A 6,000-nucleotide genomic window follows, 5' to 3' on the forward strand; every position below is an offset into this window, starting at 1 on the left:
TTGTATATATGCATATATATGCATTATATAAATAAATTCTATAGGTGATATAAAGGCCTCCAGAAGGACTTTCCTTATTAAACTCCTCTGATTATTGCCTTTTGTATCTATGCACACAGATATGTGTGCATGTGAGTGTGTGTAACTATACAAACATCTTTATTATCTATATTCCAACAAGCCCTAGGAAACTATTGCCTCTGCAGAACTGAAGATGAGTACTGAACAGAGAGAAATGGAAAGATACAAGTTGAGTCTAAACAGACTGCAACATATCATTTGAAAGATCAGGTATAAAGGATGCCATCAAAGAGATGTATGACAAAAAAAGAATCACGAGGCGGAAGTGAGATAATGGGAGTATGGGCAAGAGGCTCCTTGGTACATTTGTACACTGGGAGAATGGAGGAAGGCCTCTCACATGTAGGGCGGCCCCTCTATGCAGAACTCTTGGGAGTACCTGGAAGAATCTCACAAGATGGGGAAGGTTAGGCTGTGATCAGCGTCATCACTGGGAACCCCTGAATTTATGAGATCACAGAGTCACTTCAGGATGTGGCTTCATATACCACTGGGATAGCAGACAGCATTAGCCGCATGCCAATTAATTCAGCCATTTTGTCTGGCTGAGCCATGAAGCTCTCTTAGTTCTCGGGTTGAGCCAAGGAACATTAGAGAAATACATTAAATCACCTGTTTAATGGGCAAAGGATATATGCAAGAACATGACATTTCTACTAATGCAGTCTCCTTCTAGAAATCCCAACCTTCAACCTCTGAGATAACTGATGCCATGGCCATTATACAGGAAAACGGGAAATCCATATACACTACTTGAGGAGAATCACCTAGGTGATTCCCAGGTGCAAAATTATCAGTGGAAGGTGCAACTCAGCTGGAACACATCAACTAAGAGTGGCGCCAGGGAGTTATTGAGTAAAAATCAAACATTAAAGTTAGACCAAGGCAACCAAACACCATAACATGTGGGCTGTGTAAACAGTCTCCAAAACACAACATGAAAAAAGTCACAAACTGAGAGCAAGGACTGTTTTACTTTGATATTTCTATCATAGGACTCTAGCACAGTGATTTGCACACAGCCAGTGCCTAATAAATGCCTTATTCACTTATTCACTCAAGTTATCCAAGAGTTCAAAACTTCAAGTTTCACACTAATGACAGGTCCTCTGAACTAGTTGGTAGCACAGCCATCAACATGTATGTATTCAATTTGCACTAGCTGAATGCAAAGCATATCATTTTGTATATGTTATTTGTCCTTGAAGAAAATTATATGTGTATGTTTTATCTCCTTAACTTATTAGGAGGTAAAGGTTTATATCTTTTGTGTCCGTTACATCGGCCAATACAGTCTTTATCACTAAGCAGACATCCAAGGATAACAATAATCTTATGGTCAGTTTTTCCCTTATGTGCATAGCCAACAACAAGATACAATCATAATCTGCAAAGAATAAAAGATACAAAAAGGTAAACCCAGCAGTTATCTCTGTCTTTCACTAACAGCATAGGGAAAAATTCACTCCTGTAATCAGAAAGAATACATTAAAATACTGAAATCTAGAATTAAATAGAATAAGAATTCTGGTTATTTAACAATCAGTTTTCTTCTGGATTTTTAATATATTGAATTAATTTTATACTAAGCTGAGCTTTGTGCTAATTTCTCAAGAGCAATTCTTGAGTAATCAGGAAAATTTTAGGCAAAATATATTTGAAAATAAGCATAAAATAAGACGGGACTCTTTTTGATGTGTAACAAAAAGTAATCTGATCAATTTCAGATTAAAAAAAAATGTCACAAATGTGTAGTAGCCAACAATTCTATTAGGAAAGTGGGGATACGGCTACTTCAACAGACTATGGTTCAATAACAAATATGCCGGTCTAAGTTATCACACAGTTTGGATATGAATTCAACAGCAGGATAATGACAGTTGCCAAGGATTTGTACTTGCTGTCGCTTAGTCCCGGTGTTGCCTGTCAAATTGTCTCTTTTTCTTATACAGAAGCCATAGAATTTTTATGGATAGCAATTACTTACAATATACAAAGAAGTACATCAAACTTAACAACCACTCCTTAGCCCTTCACTATTTGGTAGTCTCTTTGTTATATCTAGTCATCCATTTTCACCTAAATTATTTATTTATACTCTATATTTGACAAGCACAGATTTCTTACTTTATATTCCTATGGTGCTTATACCTTCCTGAAGAGATACCGTGATTTATTTAATATGATTATATTTTCAACTTATCTTTATATTACTGTTTTAATAGTAATTAAGCTTTTTGTTGGAATAAATACAACTAAGAGACTATAAATTCAAAGGAATACAAATCTATGCATAGAAATTGCATTCTGATACATTAAAATATAATGCTAAAGATAAAAGAATTAACCATACAAACATCTAGTATAAAATTTTTTTAAATTAATTCTCTGGTGCAAATATTCTTGTATCCTCACTTTATTAAAAATAAAGTGACACAAATGACTTTTGGTAATGGGCACACATTTTGGATAAACCTTAAAGGATTTCATTAGAAGAGAATTAAGCAAAGCAAAGGGTCATTACATTAGCAGCCGGCATAGCCCCAGATCAATTCTAGGCATGCAATTTTGATTTGGGAGAGACTGGTGGGAAGATCAAGATAAGTCCCCAGGACATTTATTTCTGATGTCTGATTCCTGCACTGAGGGCAACTGATCTTTTACTTAGTAGTTTAGTGATTAGAGCTTGGAGTTTGGAGTCAAGACCTGAGTTCAAATCAGGACTCAACCACTTATTAGCTTTCTGATCCTGGGCAAGTCACTTAACCCTGTCTGCCTTTATTCTCTCATCTGTAAAAAGAGCTGGAGATGGAAATGACAAACCACTCCAGTACCTTTGCCAAAATACCTTCCCCCTAAAAAAGGGGGGGTGGATCACAAAGAGTCGGACATGACTGACAATAACAACGTCACAAGTGGTGACAATGGTAGTTCCCACTTCTAAAATATTTGAGAGCTTATGAATTGCTTGGCTCACATCAGTGATGGAAGTATTTTCATCCCTACATTATGGATAAATAAATGAGATGCAGAAAGGTTATGCCTTTTCAATGACCACAATGTAAATACCCAATGTGGGACTCGAGTTCAGATTTCCCAACTCCAAGTCCAGTCTTTCCACTATACCTCACAGCTACTGAAAGAAGTCCCCATCTACTCGTGAGGGCCAACGTCAACAAGAACTCAAAAAAGAATTATTGGGTGAGTATCAATGGAGTGCTCAACAGAGGCAAATTGGGGCAGGAGGATAATACAGGCCAGTCAACAAAAAGTAAGCAATGGATGATGAGGTTGAGAAACAGATCAAAATCCTGCCATAAAAACATAGACACGGTCCCAATGGGAAACTTCAACTCCCTCAGATCTGCTGCAGTTCTTTCTCCTGAAAGTACAGCAATATTTTTTTTCTGTTTACCTTTTTTATCCATTTCATTCTTCAAGAGGCAGGGGAAGCAACAAGGAAAAATGTGAATATGTACATTGTATTCTGACCAACAAAATGGAATTGGTCAATAAATGACAGAATTTTTAGATGAAGCAATGATACCATCTTGTAATTTACAAATGATAAGGAGGGGTAATACTGGCATAGTCTGCCACAAACCAGAGATTTTTTTTGAAAGCACATTTCAAAGAATAAAGTTTACAATGAGCATCATGCTATGCTACTTAAAATATGAGTAACTTTTATAAAGATATTCATAGCATGCTGATCAATTTCCAGAATACAGAAAGCTGAGAGGGACAATTAATATGTTAGGTGACCAAATGAAGACCAAAAGGATCTCAACAAATTAGAATAATTAACCAACTCTAGTAAGAGTAAATTTAATAAGGATAAATAAGAAATTCTACAATTTGGGTAAAAAAAACAATGGAATATGAATCACTTAACAATATGTGAAAAAAGAGGTGCATGTTTTCAAGGACTGCAAAGACAATGTGAATCAACATGATATGACACCTCTCTCTCCTAAAAAAAACCAATACAATAATATTAAGTACAATAAGATATAGCACCCTAAGCAAGGGAGATAATGGCAGTTAAAGAGCTGACCTCTCAGGCAAGAAGGCCTGGGTTCAAAATTTAACTCTGACACATACTGGCTGAGTTAATGAAAGAAAAGTCAATGATGAGAATGCCCAAAAGACTTCAAATACTGGGATAATGAGAGGAAATGAAGTACTAATGGGACAAGAATTAGCCTGGGGGAAGTAACATATGTATGACCCAACAATGGACTTTTCAAGGAGAAAGGAGAGAAGAACAAAATGGCTTTCATCTTTCAATGTCTGAACATCAAGATCACCAGAAATGATTCAAAGAAGGTAGACTATATATACATACTCAGTTGTGTACAGAAATGTAACTTACCTAATAGGGAGATAGGAAAAGAAGAGGATAAGAGAAAGGGGGAAGGATACAAAAGGGAAGACAGATTGAGGGAAGCAGTGATTAGAAGCAAAATAAACTTTTGAGGAGGGACAGGATAAAAAGAAAGAGAGAAAGAAACAGAAGATAATGGGATGAAGAGAAATACACAGTAATCTTAACTGTGAATGTGAATGGGATAAACTTGCCTATAAAACAGAAGCAGATAGCAGAATGGATTAAAAACCAGAATCCAACAATATGTTGTTTACAAGAGAGACAACTGAAACAGAAAGACACGCACAATTAAAAAGGGAGGGGCTTAAGTAAAAAAAGTCAGGGGTAGCAATTATGATCTCAGACAAAACAAAAGCAAAATGGGCCTAACTGAGACAATCTTAGAAATTTGCTAAAAGGTACCAAAAGATAATGAAATAATATCAAAATATTTACAGCTAAATTCTCTGATAAAGACCTCATTTCTCAAATACATACTGAATATAGAACTGAGTCAAATTTATAAAATAAGGGCCATTCCCCAATTGATAAATGGTTAAAGGATATAAGCAGTTTTCAGAAGAAAACAAAGCTATCTAATAGTCATATGAAAAAATGCTCTAGATCACTCTTGATTAGAGTTTTTGCAAATTATAACAACTCTAAGCTACCACCTTACACCCATCAGAAATGACAAATGTTAGAGGCGATGAGGGGAAATCCATACACTGATGAACTGCTGATGGAGTAGTGAACTGGTCCAACCATTCTGGAGAACAATTTGGAACTATGCCCAAAGTGCTATAAAATGGTGCGTACCTTTTGGCCCAGCAATACCACTGCTAGGTCTGTATCCCAAAGAGATCAAAGAAAAAGGGGAAAGGACCTATATATACAAAAATATTTGTAGGAGCTCTTTATATGGTGGCAAAGAATTAGAAATTGAGAGGATGCTCATCATTTGGGGAATGGCTGAACAAGTTGTGGCATATGATTGTGATGGAATATTATTGTGCTATAAGAAATGACAAGGTGTAAGGGTTATGGGATTTAAAGATCTTCCATGCCCCGTTGGACTTGCTGATGTAGCAGGAAGGGGCGGAGCAAGAGGAAGCGGAAGCCAAGCTAGCGTTCCTGCGTTGGCTGGCGGTGGTGGTGACGGCGGCAGCAGCAGAGGCAGTGGCAGTGCAAAGCCCTTTTTGAGTTAGGACTGCTAAGGACTTTCTGCTAAGGACTCCTGCTGAGGACTGCCAGGGGCCGGAGCTGCTGGGAGCGCGCTTCCAGGACGCTGGGTGGTTGCTGTGAGTGGGGAGAGGAGGACCTTTGCCTGAGGTAGCCTGTTCTGTTTTAAAGGCTTGAGAATGTGGGTGCTTTCTACTTTATCTACCTGTGCCAATATCATAACTACTCTGATGGCTTTCACTTTCTGGTTTTGGGACTCAGTCTTTTGGTATCTTAATAAATTTTCTAGTTTATTTCCTCATATGGCAAACATGACATATTTTGTAATGGATAATTATATCAGCATATTTGTAATCTCTATAGGCATT

Source organism: Petaurus breviceps, unplaced genomic scaffold (assembly GCF_028583685.1).
Source record: "Petaurus breviceps papuanus isolate PSGF00001 unplaced genomic scaffold, PetGlider_PUasm1.0 188, whole genome shotgun sequence".
In the NCBI taxonomy this organism is placed as follows: domain Eukaryota; kingdom Metazoa; phylum Chordata; class Mammalia; order Diprotodontia; family Petauridae; genus Petaurus; species Petaurus breviceps.